Genomic DNA, 20,028 nt, shown 5'->3' with positions numbered 1-20,028 from the left:
GAAGGCAGATTCCTCCAGTAGACATAGGATTTAGTTAGAACTCCACTTTTTTAGCTCTGATGACAACTTTAAGGAAATGACCTGGACTGGTGATTATTTTCATTATTGATTAATCTGACTATTATTTTGATTAATCTTTTTGTCTATAAAACGTCAGAAAGTTGTAAAAAATATCCATTACAAGTTTCCTTCTTCAGATGTCTTATTTTGTCTGTCCAACAGTCCAATATCCCAAAGTAGTAAGTCTACAATAATATGAAACAGAGTAAAGCAGCAAATCCTTATATTGGAGATGCTGGAACCAGATAATATTTGGAGTTGACTTAAAAGCTAAAACAATTATCAAAAGTGTTGCTGATTATTTTCTGTAAATCAACTCATCACTTTATTGAATAATTGTTTTGAGATGCGATTTACTGAATTTATTCGGAAGAATATTTTACATTTACCCCACACTCTATGCCATTTCATTACTTGTGAACTACAGTGGTGTGTGCAGGGTCTTTGTTACAGTATCATGACCGCAATGGAAAGTCATTAGAATTTCAAAAATGAAAGTGTAATTTCTGCCTTTTTCAACCTGGAACTTATTTTCCCATGTTTTGTGTCTGTGTGTGACTAATTGGGACAACATTTTTGGAAATTGGTCGAATATTGAGGGTTGAATGTTCTGCAGTCGACAGCAGCGAAACAGGGCTATGATGTTATCCTTGCGGGCAATTTTGCACTGTCAAAATACGCCCACTAAAGTGCTTGTTTTTGCCACTGACAGGCTCAGATTGCTATTACAAGTGTCAGACAACATTATGGAAAAGACCCTGCAGAGATGGACCTTTTTTCTAAGAGTAAGATCCTTTTTGTTTAACCAGAAACAGTCACTATATTGCTTTGTCAAAACCACCAGACTCCACTGATAAAAACAGCAGTCTTAACTGCGCAGAACACAAGAGTTGCTGGTCTATGATCAGTTAGTTTGTTTGTGTTATTGTGTTACTTTTAAAGTGTTTAAAACACCAAAGTCACACACTAACACAAACTAACGACTGAGGCAGCAATAAACCAGAGAGGTAAACTTACTATTTTTGTCATGGGAGTCTGGTGGCTTTGACGAGAGCGATATAGAGACTGTTTCTGGTTAAACAAAAAGGATCTTACTCTTTAGAAAAAGCTTTATCTCTGTAGAAATCCTTTCCACAATGTTGTCAGACATATATATAATAACAATCTGAGCTTGTCAGGGGCAAAAAAAGCACTTTAGTGAACATACTTTGATGGGTTGCAATTGCTCGCGCAAAATATGCCGCAGCCCTGTCTCGCTGCTGCCGACTGCAGCATGCTCGCTCAATACTGGACTAAATTTAAAAAGATGTCACAATTAATCACATAGACACAAAAAATGGGAAAATAAGATCCAGGTTTAAAGATACCAAAGTTCTCCTTTAAGATTAGGCTTTGGCCCAACCCAACAGTGTCTGATGCTCTAATTTTAACCCTATTAAAGAGGCAGGGCATTTGGTATTTCCTTGCTGCATTGCTGCCATAAGCACTGCCTTCGACTTAAAGAATGCCTCTCCCCTCTTTCTTTCTCTGCACTGATGATGACTCACACTCCAACACACCCTGCAGAAATCTCCTCATGCACCCGAGAGAGAGAGAGAGAGAGAGAGCGGGAAAGAAGAGAGGAATATGTTCTTTTATATGGCTCACGCACACACAATACCTGTTCATGTGCCCTGATCTACCTGCTCTGTCTGTTTACAGAAATACATGTACTCATCAGTATTCCCTATGGTTCCCTGTAGGGTGGAAATGCAGCTGGTGATTATGCACCTTGAGTGTATGTTGCATTTTTTCGGGCAACCGATCCTCTTATCTACAACAGAGGGGTCTTCAGTAGTGTATTTACATTCATCATTTAGTACCTCTGAAAAGGAGAACACACAGAAAGCCCACATTTGAGGTCAGTATTTTAGCAGAGGACGTTGAGTGTCAGATCAGAGTGTTAGCAAACATTGCATCCATAAAGACTTAGGTGCAAAGGTGCCATTTTTAGATTGTTCTCGTGATCCTCTCACCGTAGGCTGCCCTCCAGTGAGCGAGCTAACATTGTGTGACATTTGCAGTGATGCTGAAGTCCAGCTTGCACGTGCTGCAGTGCCGTAGGTCCACTACCCTCAGGCTTCTGCTTCTCTGGAAATAGAAAAAGAGCAAAGAGACCGAGCGTGATTAATGGCCATATATGTGCAGCAGGAAACACAACAGGCCTGTCTGCCGCCATTTCCTAACACATTGCCCCACAGGCTGAGAATTACATAACAGATCTGCAAAGTTGCTCATGCTGATTCTTAATTGCTTTAGTTTGTTTATTGTATGTGATTATAGCCGCGTGGCCTTGTGCGATGAACGCATGTCAGGTGGGATCACAGTCTCAGTAAGATGTGCGAGGTTTCAGATTCTGAGTGGTTTGCCCTGCAACGGATCGCTCTCCTCTTATTTACCATGCCCCCTGGTTCAGCTCTCAGGACTGTCTTTGGAAGAAATGTTTTATCTCTCCCCTCTCGTGCCAGTCTGGATTTGACTGGCACTCTGTTTTTTTTCTATTAAGAATGTGCTATTTTTAGCGCACTGTGTCAAAACACGGCTGTCTCATCCTGTGTATGTATGTGCTCACTGAAATAACTTCCCTTCCCCAGAAGGCTTGAGTGGTCTCTTCAGCTACATGTGCTGAAGCCCTGTTTGCTGTGCTTCACACTGCATGCAGACCCATTACGCAACTCTGTGCATCAGCCGAGGGGCCACCGGGCCAGAATGGCAGCCAGCTAGCAATCACTCTCCCGCTCATGTTCCCTTTCTCTCCCATTTTTTTCTCTTTCTCTGTCTCTCTGTTTTACCCTGACCCCCACCACCCTGTTCCTTTCTTAGTTCTTGTTTTTCGAGGTAAAGGAGAATGCATGGTGCACTGAATTGTTTGTATACCAAATTACAACAGTCTATGTTTTAGGGAGTTGGTAAAAGCTTTGGATCGCCGCTGGCATGCGACGTGGTTCTCTCTCAGTGTACTGGAGTGTGAAGGCAGGTCAGTGGAGGCCAGCGGAAGAAGAGAGGATGATCTGTCCTTTGTTGTCAGTGGGCTTCCTGTGTGCTCTGCCTCATCTTAATGCAAAGTAGGGTGTTGTATTTTCAGAAGTATCAGACCTCCGAATGGACATAGTTGGCAATACTGGATTAATTGTTTGATCTGCCATATTGCACAGTGCTCTTGGCAGGTTTGAATGTGAATTCCTGATATGCCTTCTACTGATAATGATAAAGTGTAACATGTAGATCATTATTATATTCTTATGAAAAACAAACTGTAGCTTGAAATTTACTGTTACCAAGCTAGATTTCATTGTGTCTGTGTGTGATGGTTTTCAGGACAGTTGTATTTAAAAATCAGTGTATTATCTGTGAAGTGTACTGTACCGTAGCTATAGGATTTGCAAATTGGTGTAGATTATTCAAATACTGCAAAAGCAAACACACTGGTGGAAGAAGCTTTTAGTAGTTCAAAGAGACATAACAACAGAAATTGTCCATTACTAGTAAAAATTCTCCAAAATCTGCGTATTCTTCTGCAATTTAAGTACCACAAATCATAATAACCACTGAATCTGAAGAGAGAAAACTGTACGATATGCAGGTTGTTTGTCTGAGCAGCAAGCACCTCTGCAGCGTGTGGAGGAGTCGAGAAGACGCTCCCTGGACGTGCCCGATTCCCACTTGGCTTACAGATAAACACTAACTAAAAAATATTTAGGGGTCCCTAACTGGACTAAACTATTAAAACTTCTAAAACTAAGAAGAAAAAAAAACTTTATTGAATTGACTGAACAGAATTAAACTTCTTCAAAGGAATAAAAAAACAACTTGCATCTGAGGAGGAAATAAACAAGGATTAAAGAGAATGTATTGAACTGTGAATGTGTATTAACAGGAACTGAAGGGTGGACAATTTAATTTATTTTCTTTTTCTTGGTTTGGTATTTGGATAAAAGCTCTAAACAAAAAGGGATCAATTTAAGTTGGTTGGTTTTATATTAAAGGGTCTAAATTGTTCCATTTAGCAAAAAATCAAAAGGTGGGTTTTGTTTTATTTGGAGTAAATGTATTGTGTCTATTTTCACAAAGTAGAATTGTCTCTTACTTATTCTCCTTAGAGAGATACTGGTGTATAGCTGTTAAATTGTCTTTTAACCTATCTCACTATAACGAGTAGTTACATCAACATTTAACTGAGACTCTATTAAGGTGGTAAATGAACCTCAGATGGATATTTGAAGTAGTTCAGTGTTTTAATTAAATTACCTGGGATATCAGAGAAGGTATGTTGACCCTCTCACGCTCTCTTTCACGCGCACACACACACACGCATACAGTCCATCTCATTACTACTGTTGTTCATTTCAAAGCATGAATAATGCCATTCAGTATGATTACACAATTCACAACAGTGCAGTGGCATTATAATCTGTGTGGAGAAATTGGAATCGCAGCACGATTAAGTTCTGCATCAACTTGTCTGTGAAACCTTTTGCCAAACAGCATCTCTTCAGATTCAAATAAAAACTTTTGCTTTGCCAGCATAAATGCCATGGTAACTGCTGAGAGCAGTGCAACGTTTGCTTAAGTGATCTCAGTGGAAAGATAATTAACGTGATGCTGTGTTACACATAGGGTAGAATATGGCTTATTATGTATTCACTGATTGTACTGGACTGTACTTTGATAAAAGCAGCCATCGTACACTATACATTGTGTTATTTGTTTCTGTATGCTAGCAGCTATGTTAAATGATGATACAATGTCTGTGAAGAAAAGAAAAGCTGGACATGGTTGTTGGATTCAGACTTTTAAAACATACTAGCAGTACAACTATATGTGGGCTTGTGAAAGTTAGCCTAGTGAACCTGTACTGTTTGGATCAGCTCTGTACCCTCCAAACCAGCATCACTCACCCCCTGCTGAGTGAGAGCAGCTAAAATTGATGGTGCAACAGTAGTGTCCTCTGAGAACCACACACACTGATGTGTGTATCTTCCTCTGTTTGCTGAATACAGAAAGGAATAATAACTTACCTCTCTGTCTCCCTCCCACTTGTCTGATTTGGACCATTCTGTGTTATTTTTTTCCAAAGCAAAAAGCTAAATCGGTGTTCTTTTTTTGTCCTGAATACTCAAATTGAAGTACATAGTGATAGAAATGGAGAATCCAATGATTGACAGGTTGGAGTGTTGTTTTTCTGCTGTTTATCCTCTCCCCTGTGTGCAGGAATAAAAGTCCTGACAGCCCCTCTCTGATTTCTGGATGAGGACCAGCAAGCATATTGACAGTCGAGCCTTGTGCAGCAGTAGCCATGTACTCCAGGCTGTTGTTTATATGCTAATGCTGGACACTCTCACTCCTGCACGACCGACTCACTCTCTGTTATGCTGTTGGTCGCGTACAGCAGGCTTCATATTAATCTTAACTCCTTTTCAGTTTGACAAAAATGTCAGGTGTGATTTTCTTATGTCTAGAGCAACTGTGAGATCACCATACCTGCTAAATTTAGCTTACCAGCAAAGGTCCGTTGATTACAAAATGTACTTCACTGTGGCTTCTAGGGAGCCACAGGCTCGAAACAGAATTAGTTTCAGATTTGCAGTCTCCATTTACCCGGAAGTTACAGAGCTCTCTGCTGTAAAAATAAGTAATTTGTTCTCAATTGAGCCTCCCCATTTGTTCTAAGCTACTATATCTGTGTGACCACAGTGTCTGGCAGTGTATGTAAAAATCTGTTTACCTTTTTCTGATGTTCTTCCATGTGTTGGATTAAAATTTCATGGCAAATGACAAATACTAATGACTTTTTGTTGTGCGATCATCAGGTGAAATTTTCAGTTTGTCCAATACTTTGGTTTATGATCACATACAGTACCAGCAAAACTAATTACAGTCATAATGACATTCCCAGCCTCAGCTGTACTTTGTGTTATAGCTAATTAACAAATGTTTGCATGCCAACACACTAAACAAAGCTGAGGAACATGTTAAACATTACAGATTCAAAGAGTCTCATTTAGACAATACAAATATACTATATTTTATGAATGTGTAATTCTGTGGTTCTTTGTCATGTCCTTGATGGCACAATGAAATAACACACACATGGAAAAACACACGTGTAAGCTCTTGCACTGTTTCTTCATCTGATCTATTTGTTGTCTCTTTATTTAACTTTTTGCCTGCTCTGTTTGCCTGTACCTTACCCACAGATTGTATTGCAAACATTATGACAATAATATAGCTAAATCGAATTTATCTGTATCCATTGCTGGCATTATTTAATTTCTCCATCTGATCACTTGTATGATTTGGCACGTGGACGCTGTAGGCAGCAAGTTCTCGCTCAGGTAATGACCAGTAATTGAGTGCCCTGTAAATTGGCAGTGATGGTTAGAGAGTGTCCCACAGATGGGAGGCAAAGGCGTCTGTTTCTGCTGTGATTGTGCCAGACTCCTGTGGGGTGAGAGCCTCACTCTTTATCTCCTCCTAGGCACCACCTGTCTCCCATTACTGGACACAGGATCACTTCACCCATACCCTAATGTGAAAACTCCTCACATCACAGTCTGTCTGGTTTTGCTGAGGCCAAAAGCCAAGACACCTCATAATAATCAATTCACAGACAGGCAGCCTTTCTAACTCCAGATGATCCTCTACACCAGGCCACGTACGGCCTTCCTCTCCATTGTCCTGTTTCTCGGGCAACAAAGACCCATTAATTGACACCTCTGTGGGGCCATGCTGACAGCAGCTCTTGGCAAGCATTGAAGATTGGGCTGAGGGAGGGATGTTTAAGCTGAATGTTGAGATTCAGGTTAGAAAAAACACGGATCTGCTTAGTCTCCGCCTGATTTAAATTGAAAATGCATGCCAGTTCTTTACTATTTACGGCGGCGTTGTATAAGCTACATTTTGCCAACGATAAGTTCCCCTTTGACAGTGAATATAAAAGTTAAGGTGTACTCATATTGGTTTCACAATCTGGAGAACAAACTAATTGGTCACCAGCTGTTGAAATGTAGTTAATGAATGGAAAGGCGATGGAGAGCTATTCCCTGCATACACTACAGCTCCTGCCTGCAGGATGGAGCAGCATATGTCTGCGGCTCTGGCTCAGGATCAAAGTGGGAGACGAGCCACCTCAGCTGGTGACGCCCCCTTCACCTAAAACAGCCTGAGCTTTCACTGTGTGGAGCAGGAAGATGGTTAAATTAGCTGCAGCCAGTGTTAAATAAGCTTTTGCTCAGAGTTTATCATTACATTTATTTGAATTGAGCTGAGGCAAAGAAAGGGGATGCACCATCAGAGCTTGTGCTGGTTAGTGCAGACTGTTTATCAAAATGCTGTGAATCACAAAATCACACCAGCATCAACACAGAGGTGTTATTGCTGTCTGATACAGTAGAGCACAGGTGGTAATCCAGTGGGTGGGAGAGGAAGTCTTGTGCACTTGTGACTCCTTTATCATTTTATAAATTTCAGGTGTAGATTAAATTATTGGACATAATTGTTCCAGCTAATCAGAAACAGTCCTATGTGTGCCGAAGGCTTCACCTGAAGGATCACTGTATATACCTCGTAATTATCCATCCTTAGTCTAACTTGACATTTCATAGGTCAGTGATTTTGCATTATCAGACATCGGGATAACACTAGATCAGAACAAATAGGACAGCATGTAATATTTTGTGTTATAATCAGCTTATCTGGTTGGGGCCCAAGTGTGCAGACAAACAGGCAGCCTGGTTCGATGTGAATTAATTTGATCATGGCAGGTTTGTGAGATTCTCTTTCTCTGTTGGCTTCTGACTGAGAGGGGCGCAGATGTGAGAGCACAACTCCCCCTAGATGGAGTGAGTGATTTTGGTCACTCGTCAGTCGTGACAGCTTGAAGGGAAAGATGGCTGCTCCTTTTACTGATATTTTTTGTTATTTTATTTTTATTTTTTTACCAAGACATGACTGTTTTCTTATCTGTCTGGTTGAACTTCAAACCCTCTGTTTGTATCAAAACTATTGCTGTATATCTTTTTTAATGATCATATCTAATTAGACAGCAGGATATTTACATTTATTCATTTAGCTGACGCTTTTATCCAAAGCAACTTACAATTGCTATACATTGCTATTACGTTGCTACAGCAACTAGGGGTTAAGTCTCTTGCTCAGGGACACAATGGTGGATGTCTCACAGTGGGAATTGAACCCAGGTCTCACACACCAAAGGCAAGCATCTTATCTATGTGCCATCACCACCCCTTTAAATATCTGCCAGACAGCATTACAAAATCTTTGCAATCCAGACACATGTTGCCAGATGAGCTTTGTGGCTGTTTGGTCCGATCTAATCAAACTGCTCATATATACTCATTTATATTAAATTTTTATGTAGCCATTAGCCTTTTGGAAAATGATAAAAAAAAATACAACCCAAATACATTGTAGAGGAATGTACTTTTATCTTTGGATCAATAATATGTTTACGCAGATTTGAATTTTAAATATAGTATATAATAAACATATTTATATAATAAACATATATACATATGTGTGTGTGAACATACTAAAAGCTTATTTATATCATGGACATTTTAAGTTACAGCTAATCAAATTATGTATTAGCATTACAGACAATGGGAATAAATGTTAGATACATTAACATAAGATTATATGTAAGTAGTTTAAGTAAAAGACTGAAAAGAATAAACAGAGGCCTCTACTGTCGCTTATGTGTTAGCTGCGCTCCGCAAGTACCTTCATGTCCTGTGTGTACATTTGCATCGTATTAGTGGGTCCTGATTCATGGTTAATTTATTCTCCTGTTTGCTCCCCTGCTCAGTTTCCAATGTTGACACTGCCTCCTGAGGGTTGAACACTCTGTCCGGACCGCTCAGAGAACAGTCCGTCATCTCGGTAGCTCATCTACCTGCGCAGCTACTGGCCACTCTAATGAGAGTGAGCCAGCCGTGAAACTCTGTGTGTTTACACACTGGCCATCTGGGTCCTTCCAGACAAAGTGATGCTACACATCTCTTGTAATAGTTTTCAACATTATTTTAGTTATGCATATTTATTCAAGTTATTTACTTAAGTAATTCATGTCATGTAGCACCGCTGAAAACTGTAAAGTTCACTACAGATTTGCAGTTGTCCAAATTCATTCACAAAGAATTCATTTCTATAAAATGCTTGCTAGGTTGTTGTCATTTTAAAATACACTGCTCGGAAAAATAAGGGAAATCATAATCATCACAGTATAACATCAAGTCAGTTAGACCTCAGGGATACCAACCTGTTCAGTTAGGAAGTATAAGTGATTGTGAATCACCTGTTTTGGTGCAAATGGAGTTCCCTGTTCTCTTCACAGATGAAATCAGGTTCACACGTAGCACATGTGACAGACTGGAGACGCTTTGGAAAACATTATGCTTCCTGCAACATCATCCAGCATGACCGGTTTGATGGTGGGTCAGTGATGGTCTGGGGAGGCATATCCTTGGAGGCTGGCATAGACCTCCATATGCTAGCCTACGGTACCCTGACTGCTGTTAGGTACCGAGGTGAAATCCTCAGAGCCATTGTCAGACATTTCGTTGGTGCAGTGGGCCTTGGGGGGGTCCTCCTAGTGCAGGACAATGCCCGGCCTTATGGGGCCAGAGTGTGTAAACAGTTCCTGGATGACGAAGGCATTGATGCCATTAGCTGGCCCTCAAGTTCCCCAGACCTGAATCCATTTGAGAACCACTGGGATGTTATGTATTGGTACATCTGACGCTGCAAAGTAGTGCCACAGACTGTCCAGGAGCTCACTGATGCCCCGATCTAAGTCTAGGAGGAGATCCCCCAGGGCACAATCCGCCATCTCATCAGAAGCATGCCCAAATGTTGGCGGGGGTGCGTACAGGCATGTGGGGGCCATACATTATTTATACATCACAATATCTGTTGCCATGATGAAATTCATGCAAGTTGGGTCAGCCAGTGATTACATTTTTTAACTTTGATTTTCAGTGTGATTTTGAATCCAGTGATTTAAGTGTTCCCTTAATTTTTTTGAGCAGTGTATTAGTCCCAACAGGATGTCACAGCACTTATTGTGAATCTGGCCAAAAGTGATGGATTTTGCAGGGATTGTTTAGAAAAACCGAGAGACAATCTGCAGCTTTTTTTTGTTAGAAAGAAAAACACTAGTGCTTGTTTGGGATTGATACCCAGCCTGGGAGTCTGGGAGTGATCGCTGTCTGAGAAAGCTAGTTTAGGAATAGATAGTAGTTTATATGAAAAATGGCTGTGGAAAAAAAATGAAGTAATTCATCCATTTTGACCTTTTTTTGCAGAAATGTTAAGGACATTGGAAAAACTTGCAAGCTCTTGCAAATATTCAGGACACTGAATTTGCAATAATTCTTCCTTTGATCAACAATTCCTAGAGACTGAAATATAGATGCGTGGATGCCCCCCTGGCATGTTTTGTTCCCTGTTTTACAACATTCAGCTTGTGTGTGCATCTTTGTGGCTAAGCCAGCTGTAGACCACTGATGCTTTATAGATCTCTGCACTATTGTCTATGCAAGCACCGTGTACTGCAACGTCTCGAATGAAAACTTCATCTTTGTGGTGTGCAGGGAGCCATTCCCCAAAGTTTACACACTATATAAATAAAATAACTTCTTGCCCACACACACATCACCTAGCATTGTGTACTGCGTAACTGATATTTTGGTTTTCTCTAGACAACAGTCACAATAAAAGCTGCAGAGGTGATATGTGTTTACGAGAAAGGTGGGCTACTGTGCTGCCATGAGAGATGAAGGTTACCATGTGAACTGAAAGGCAGTCTGCACAAGCTTGACCAGCAAATCCAGCTGGGGATGAGTAAGCCTCTGAGTGGGCTACAGCAGTAGGCTTCCAACATTTGCTTGGGTGCAGCAGTAATCATCAGAAATGGACCTTTAGTCAGCGAAATGGTTTCACCTGCCAAAACACGAAAATAAAACCTGTTAAGTCTCTGATCATACAGTAGTTTCTCCATACAGCAGTGTATTGTTGAATCCAGCATAGGGAAATGAATAGATATCACAGCTCTGCACCGCACCCTCCTATCTCTGTAGGAGTCTGTTGTGGCTGCATGAGTCATTGTTTAGTTTCCATTAAGGTAAAAGTCTCATCTGACATCTTTGTGTTCATGCACTGGGATTATCAGATTTACAATCCTCTCTCTGGAGCCTCTCATTCACACTGATCCTGCTTGTTCAAATTAGCCCCCTATTCCAATAACCTTTTACATTTTAGTATAGATACTAGTTGATCCTTTTAGTTCTGCTCCTCCACTCTCCTTTCATTACTCTTTTTATTATAGTGCCTGTGATAGGAACAGAATAGTTTCTCTTTCTGTTTTCTTGTCTGTCTGTTCCCCCACCCCCCCTTAATCTCTTCTACCCTGACTAGCCTAAAGTATTCCCCCTTCTTCTCTCCTTCTCCTTCCTTTTGTCCTCTTCAGTAGTAGTGTGTTTGACTAATAAGACATCAGCAGGCAGGTAAAGTAGCATTTGGTGGCACAGAGAGGTCAGACCCCGGCGCTAGTGGCAGCTTCATTTCAGATTCTGCAGCTCGCCAATGCTTGTGGATTCTGGTTGGGTGAAAAAGAGAGAGAGAGAGACAGAAGGAGAGGAAGTGGAATTCAGACTAGGCTACTCCTTTTGCCACTGCTGCATGATGTTTAATATGCCTGATAGAGGATGCCTTGCTGAGGTCTTATACCCGGGAGAAAATGCTGCAGAGCTGAGGAGCTTAGACGGTAAATCCTGCCTCCATCCCATTTTTCATTATACCCATTCTCCCTTGTTTTTTTATTTGCATTCATATATAGGCCTCGCTGCCTTGAGGTACCTCCCTCATGATCATACATTCATTTGGTATCACTCTTTACCCCTCTCTGCTTTTTAGTTCTTTTCCTTTGATGTATGAGTGTATATGTTGACCTCGTGGAGTTACACATGTTTTTCCTGTAAACCTGTGATTCAGCAATCAGCCTGCATGTTGCTTTGTATACACATGCATGCACACACAGACACATGCATTCAGAGACACAATTGCAGGCAGCAGACGAGTACAGTATTAGTGGAGCGCAAGCATCTGTGCCTGCGTGCACAGACTTAAGCTGTAGGGGTTATGCAACTTACTCTGCCATTTCAAATGATTTGAAATCACAAGTGCTTGCTGTGCTGGGCTAGATTACTGTTTGTCTGAGCCAGCAGTATGTGCAGTATAGTCATGATATACTACATGATGCTAAGTGGAACTGGTGCTTGGGTGTTGAGTAACAGAGGGGAGTCCTCTCTTAAAGACCCTGCCGACACTCAGCATCTTTCCTCCAGCCTCCTAAATGGCTTTAGCTGCAGCTTGGCTGGAGAAAAGAAACATAACACATAACGAGAAAAAAGTGTCTACTGACGATATATATAATATGTGTCTTGGGGAGCACCGCTGACATTTTAAGAGCCAACAAATTAGCTGTAAAGCTGCAGTATGTGCCACAGTTAGAGGTGATGTGCTTTTTGTTTCTGAACTACTCCCAGTGAAAACAGTTTTCGTTAGAGTGGCCATCAGTTTTATTAGCTGATTTGTAGCACAACGTGTACCTGGATATTTCTTGAAGGATTAGCAATCAGTGTCATGATTACATGTAAAGTTAACCTAAAAGATTTTGCAAGAAGAACTGAAGCTGCTTTAAAACTCATGCTGTACATGTATTTGATACGTCCATCAGATATCTGCTGTTTGTATAGAATTGCACCCTGTGGTAGAAAACGTTTGCAGTTTTTTTTCCGCCTAGCCATAGGCAGGATTATTACCCATCATTACGCACCATGCATATTCAACACAACAAGGGATGAAAGAGAGAGAAAAAGAGAGAGAGAGTAATGAGGTTACCCCTGCTCGCCTGAGATTATACACAGAGCTTTCCCAACTACAAAAGATCAGAAGACCGAACACTGAGAATAGGATGGGGAAAGCCTTCTGTGTTAATTAGTCATTGCAGAAACTATACTGTAATGTGTGAATCTCATTTCATCAAGTGTGCTGTGCATTTCATCAAGTGTGATGTGCATTGAACTCACAGTGGAGAGTCAGCAGCAACAAAAATAGTTGAAGTAAACCGTATATACAGTACCACCTGCTACGTGTTGTCTCAGGGGAACTCTCCATGGTGCTGAACAGCAAGACGGCTGTGCTTGAGCTCACAGCTGAGGCTCTGCTGTTTTCAGTTCTTGCTCTCGTTTACCAAACATTTTCTAACCTTTATAGCTTAAATTAGTGCTGGTAGATGAAAATGTACAATTAATATTTATAATTCAAACCAGTGTTTTGTAAATGTATTTGTAAAAGCAAAAACATACGTGTGTAAAGGTAAAGCACATAGCTTCTTGTACAATTTGCACAAAGGTAGTGGCAACCATACTATCATTATTTTGAAGCAGTACAACTGAGGCTCACAAACCACTCATAGATGATCCGCAAAGTCATTATGTTCATTGACTAAGGGACCATGAATACTTTACAGTGACATTTCATCCTATACATGTTGAGAAATCACACGAAATAAGTGTAAAATTTGACATGCTGTTGATGCAGAGTCAGTACATTCATTATCTGGGGACCATGATTGTACAAAATTAGGATATTATAAGTGACCAAAGTGGTGGACCAACCAACTGACAGCTTATCAACATGGAAACAGTATGCTGAAGAGTGAATTGGGGAAAATTAGATGAGTGAGATATGTAAAGTTGCAATGATTATTTTCAATACTGATTAATATGTCAAAGATTTGTTTTTGGTTATTCTATAGAATGTTAGAAAAAAAGTACATCGAAGGTTCCCAGAGGTCACACATTCATTTTGTCCAACCAACCGTCTGGATGATATGAAACCGAGAAAAGCAGCAAACCCTCATATTTGAGAAGCTTTACAATGATGAATGATGGACAGTTGATTAATTTTGGCTTATCGATTATTCATCAAATATTTTCAGATTTGGTAAAAATCTAAATGTTATCAGCTTTTAATACTTCTAATAGATGAATTTAACGTTATCCATCAGTATTTTTGTCCTTTATCATTCAGAATATTAGTATGACCTAGAACCAAACCATAACCTTTTTTTGGAGACCTTATAACCTGGTGGTGATGGCGTAATGGATAAGATACATGCCTTTGGTGTGAGAGACCCGGGTTCAATCCCCCACTGCAAGACACTTAACCCCTAGTTGCTCCAGGGGCGTGTGACCTCGCTAGCTCGCTTTGGATAAAAGCGTCAGCTATATGAATAAATGTAAAAAAGGTGTTAAGATATTGATTTTTAAAAGATGTTCTGCCATAAAACAGAATTTGACATTCCTGCTGTATATAGTACATAAAAGATGTGGAACTTAGTATAGATTAATGTGGATGCACCTCTCTTGTGCATGCATTTGCATTAGTGCCACTGAGGCACGAATGCTAGATCCAACCTAAAGGAATGGTCTTTCTCATCTGTCTTCATCTGCTGTGCAGTAAACGCCTCTTCACTTATACAGGAGCTCATTACTCACAATGGCAGCCATTTGAATCTTTTATCAGAGGGATTTTTAATTGAACATTGGCAAATGTGCTCCAAACAAATGGGCCTCAACAAGCCTGAGAGCTGTGTGTGTGTGTGTGTGTGTGTGTGCGTGCAAGTATGTGAGTGAAATATTCATCATGTGTGTTGTAGCCGTCTGGTTCTGAAAACTGTACACATTAGATACCAGCCCACATAGGAGATGGCAAGCTGTCTGCGGGGGCTCTGTGTGATTCACTCAAAGTAAATCATTTAGAGTCAACATGGTGGCATATATTGTACATATGTAGACTTTTTTTGTCTATTGTCAAGTCTTTTTTACTGTTTTCAACATTTCATTCATCATTGCACGTGCTGGGTTGACTGTAAAGTGAGTAAGAACAGTAAAGTTTTAGTTGTTAAAAATTCTATACAAACTACAGTAACAAACACTTGCAGTCTTTTCCTACTTTTTAATAGAGATACTGTCCACACTTGTAGAGTTGTACAGTTTTGTAGAAAAACGTAATTTTAATTTTAAATCCTAACCACAACCATACCTCATCTTAACTCTTCATCCTAACAAAAACAAAATGTATATAGACGTTTTATTTTTCTTAATGGTTATTTGTGCTTTTTATATATATTTATACATACAGCTATTTGTTCACATATTTTTTACATAAAAGTCCTGTCTATTCTTTTACCTTTTATTTACTCAGCTTTGTTGTCTTTATTCTTGCTGTTATGTCTATTTCTGTACATTAAAAGCAATGAAAAAAACTTCAAATTCATTATGTGTGTACCAGTAAAGCTGTGGGTGGGTAAGTGGGTATTTATTCATGAAATCCTCAGACAGAGGATATTCATTTTCCTCAACTTTCTGTCCATGTGAGGGTTTAAGTCCTCCAAAGAATAGAACATGCTAAAACATACATACAGTCTTGCAGGGATCCCTGGTCGACCAGCAATGACAGATAAGGGGTCCAAGATTTAATAATACCAACTGTCACTTGCCCAGGGTAAAACGCCACAAGGCCAACACCATTTGCATGTCATGTTCTCTGACCTTATTGCTCACTCTCTTATTAAATATTGTCGGCACTTGTGGGTCAAGAGGGGAAGCAGCTGATGTAGCAGAGCAAAAATGTCTTCCATTTGAATGGATTCCAATATATATTCAAAGTCAAACCAACCTGTGAGCATTTCTGTGATGAAGAGCAAGTTCATGCATTCCCACATGTCGCATGTATTGTGTGCTGTGGGCTAACTGGTGGCTCCGCTGGTGCTTATTATAGTCTTGCTCCGGGACACGTGGTGCCATACCACCAGAGTGTGTGTGTGTGTGTGTGTGTGTGTGTGTGTATGTGCGCGCACTGGTAACACCCATTGACACAGATAAAATTCTGTTTAATTCTATACCCTAATCTTGGAACATCCAGCTGCAGTGTCACTCCCATCCATTGCAAGGATGTTCCTCGTACACTGATAAACATAGGATCTGGTTGGTGATGTAACACTTAACGCAGTACTCGTTTATATTGTACTCTAAGAGCGTTGCAGTAGTTGTCTGTGCATTAAATTAATTCCCATAAAGGCCATGTGTATTCTCTGTTAACATGGGCATACCCTTCACTACTGAATGCATCCAAGCCTGTCAGAAAGTGTTAACCTCCTGATTAGAGTGGAGTCACAAAAATATGTGGCACCTCCAGAGCAGGGCTGAACACACAGGCAGCTTTGATGGGGATATCCCATTTCTAGCTGTCTGTCCCTTCTGAGAAGCCAGTGATGATGAGTTTTCTAAATACCACCGATAGACTAAACAAGTCATCTTCATGGAAATTGTGGCAGACTTTAGTCATGTTTCGGCTCGCTAATCGCACATTGTGTAGAAAGCTGAACTTCTTTTCATTGTAACTCCAGCTAACACAGTATTTAGCTGTCAGCTAAGTATAACGGCTGCTTGATGGAAACATAACAGGCATTCAAAAAGCTTAGGAGAAAATATTAAGTGTCAGCTAGGCACAAGACAAAACTCTGCTACGAAAACAGTCCATAGACTCAACAACTCACAATATGTGAATAATGATAAAAAGATAGATTCAAGCCAAAGCTTGTTAAAGTTGTAAGTTAAAGATTTGTTTTTCAGATTTGGGGAGTTCATCTATATTTCAACCTTGAACGGCAGCTAGGTACTGGTGGAGCCTAATATTATGACCAATGATAGAAAATGCAATAGTATACTGTGCATGTCCAAACATACCTGTTAATCGAAAGATCGGCTGTTCCATCCCTGGTTCCTCCAGGCTGCATGTTGAAGTGTCCTTGGGCAAGATACTGATCCCCGAATTGCCTCTGGTGGCTATTCGTATGAATGTGTATGAATGATTTCTGTTTGAGACTAGAAAGCTGCTATACAAATATGGAGCATTTAATAATGTCTGCTTTCCATTTAGGAGTTTCAGCTCAATGGCTCTGCTGTTGTGCATACTGTCCAACTAGCATAGCTTTAGTGTAGCTTTAGTTAGGGCACAATCTTGATTTGTCCAATGCTTTAGTTTATAACTGAATACTTTCAAAACAACTGGGATTCTCATCACCCTCAGATTTGTTTAATCCTTTTCATCATATTATTCCCGGAGTACCACACCCTTCATCCTCAACATTTGAACTGTAGAATCATTCTAGTCTTCTGTCTGTTTTCTAACAACAAAAGAAATAATATGAACTAGAACTGCAAGCAGTTGTAAGTGGGGGCCAAGACCCCCAGCGCTAGCCGTCCCCCTTGCCCTGCGGAGGCAGGTCGGGTCGACCCGGGCGCCCTGCCGTGGCTCCTGGGGCCCGTAGTGAATAAATGAACAGAGTTTGAAATTAAAGGGACTTGCGGTTACGGAGACATAAAATGAATGTATGTCTATGGGAGTGTTATTTGATATATGATTAATAACGCCACCTAGAGGCCGATTGACACCACATTTCATACAGCCCCTCGGGAAGGCGTGCCAGATAAGGTCCCCAAGATTTGTGTAGATCGGCCATTCCAAACCTAAGATATGACATCACATCCTGTTTTTAGCTTTTTATGTAAACATTTGTTATCTTATAATTGGGGCATTTTGTGGCAGATCAAAATTTCCTCTGCAGACTTTCATCAGCTTGGTCCAGAGATGGTCCGTGCCAAGTTTCCTATACCCTATGAATTGGCACTATTCCCGAAACATGTAGATATAAGGTTTATGAATGTGCGGTGTAGTGGCGCGTAGTTATGGTTTGTTCAAAATACAAATCAAATGAATGGGATTGTCCCACGGTATATCAGCGTCGAATATAGCGCCGCCTAAAGGCCAAATTGCACCAATTTTTCAGGTGTCATCAGGAGCCCATGGGGGAACAAATGACTCAAATTTGATATGTGGTTATGGAGTAAATGCATGTAAGATTTTTTTTCTTTAATCTGCAATAACAGCTGATTCAACTTTGGTGCCTGTGGTGAGGAGACCATGCTGAACAATTCGGCTCAAGTTTCATGTCAATGTGACTTCTGGTTATACAGGATCAAATCTTTCGGGGTAAATATGCTGGGAACCCGCGATACGTTGCATTCGCAGGTTCCCAGCCCGACTTGGGCTTGGACCCCTAATAATGTCTGGAGCTCTCTCTGTCTCTCTGTTGCGCACGCACACACACACACGCGTACACTCAAACTCCTAAATATTGCTGAATAATGAAATGCTCCAGCTCCCTCTCTCTCTGCCTAGTTTTAGCTTCTGTTCCTGACAAACCATAGCAGCTGGCTTCTGCTTTTTTTTTCTCCCCAGGAGACTGAGATCAGCTCCAAAAGGAAGGAGTGTGAAGCACTTGAGGCAGAGGTGAAGAAAAAGAATCAAACATGTCAGACTTTGGTAAGTGCTCTAAAAATATACCCTGGCCTCTGAGCAAAAGGACGGAGGGTAAAATTGATTTGTACCTGAGGACTTTGCCTGCTATCATCACACACAAACGTCTCCTGAGAAACTGAGTGGCGGTTCTACTGTAATGATAGCTTGGTTCTCAGGCTGTGATGACTGAAATTGAAAAATGGCAGCAGTTAGCTGCAAGTTGCAGTTTCTGTGGGTTGGGCTTTGTTAGCATGGGGAATACATTTGAGAATGAGAGACACTTTGCAGCAGCAATTATTTGCTGTGTGTGATCATGTACAAACAGAAGAAATACAGTTTACAATGATGTACATTTCAAGTGGTATCCTCAGGCTGTGGCTATTTGGTTTCTTTTCTATACACATAAGTTCATGGAGCTTTGTACAACACTGGAGTTATTTAAGAATACATTAAGTATACAGCTGTACACAGTACCATGTGTAATGCTCAATATGATACACAAGTCCCGTATTTTCATATGATGTTTGGTGTCTTTTGAAAGACATTTTCTCACAATGCCCCAGAAATGTCATTCTGTCAGCTGGAGTGGCCTTGACTCAGGACAAAAGGCAAAGAGAAGGGGAAAAAAAGATAAGGTGGAGAGAACCTGCTGAGAAGGCCTCATCTTGACATTTTAGCTATGGGCTATCTAAATAGTGGCTGTGCATTAGTCCTTTGTTAGTCTTCTTTGCTCATGATTTCTCAAAATATGACAAATTAATCCAAATCACTGGTAACGTGTATATACTGTGGTATTTTTGTTTCTTTTGATGGTGGGAATTGCCCAATGGCTAGCAATGTAACCTCACATGTTGATGTGATGTTATTAATTATCAGAACTATAGACTGACCTACTAGCGAGCTGTTAGTTAAAGGTACCCTGTGTGAGCACTAGTGGTGCCTGTATTGTTTGTGTGTTGTGCATGTTACCAGAACACGAGGGTGGCATAGTGCATATTTTGGCGGGCTGCAGAGGGCTGCCATAGTGAAAGTGGTGTCCCATAAAAGATTGTAATACACCATAGAAATGCACCAAAAAAGAAAAGAAGAAGACTGGAAGCTGATGTAAATGATGCATGGCTAATGTATGTAACAAGTTGAAATGCATCTATTTCAGCATTTGGAGAGTTCAGGATAGACTGAAGTAAAGTGCTGATGACCTGATGCCTCACGGCCATCGGTGAATGTTTTCTGTTGGTTCGGCTAGTTATGCAACTTTCTGACACGGGGCACTTTGGCCCTGTTGGCATTTCTGTTAAGAACAGTGTGTTTGCCTGAAATGATGGAATGTCAGCAGGTCACATAAGACTCTGTGTATTCAACTTTTATTGTTAAGTGGTGCTGGGGAGTGGAGGATTTGCAATTGGAGCCAGGCTAAATGCCAAGTATGCTGAAAGAACCATTCACCAGCAGTGGCAATTACCTTGCTCTGTTGTATTT

At 40.6% G+C, this 20,028-nt stretch overlaps 1 protein-coding gene across 2 annotated transcripts in view; it reads left to right on the top strand.

The window, feature by feature from the left end:
• The window catches only part of rimbp2 (RIMS binding protein 2), a 70,463-nt gene that overhangs the window by 10,980 nt on the left and 39,455 nt on the right, over positions 1-20,028 (top strand). For both annotated transcript variants that reach the window (XM_038703745.1, XM_038703746.1), the window contains exon 2: positions 18,490-18,573. The gene's annotated coding sequence lies outside the window, so the exon portion shown is untranslated. The remainder of the gene's footprint in view (positions 1-18,489; positions 18,574-20,028) is intronic.

Source organism: Micropterus salmoides, unplaced genomic scaffold (assembly GCF_014851395.1).
Source record: "Micropterus salmoides isolate LMB-PRFRI ecotype aquatic unplaced genomic scaffold, ASM1485139v1 Ms_hic_scaffold_7, whole genome shotgun sequence".
NCBI lineage: Eukaryota > Metazoa > Chordata > Actinopteri > Centrarchiformes > Centrarchidae > Micropterus > Micropterus salmoides.
Note: the sequence above shows the minus strand (reverse complement) of the source record. Positions and strands in the feature narration are given on the sequence as shown.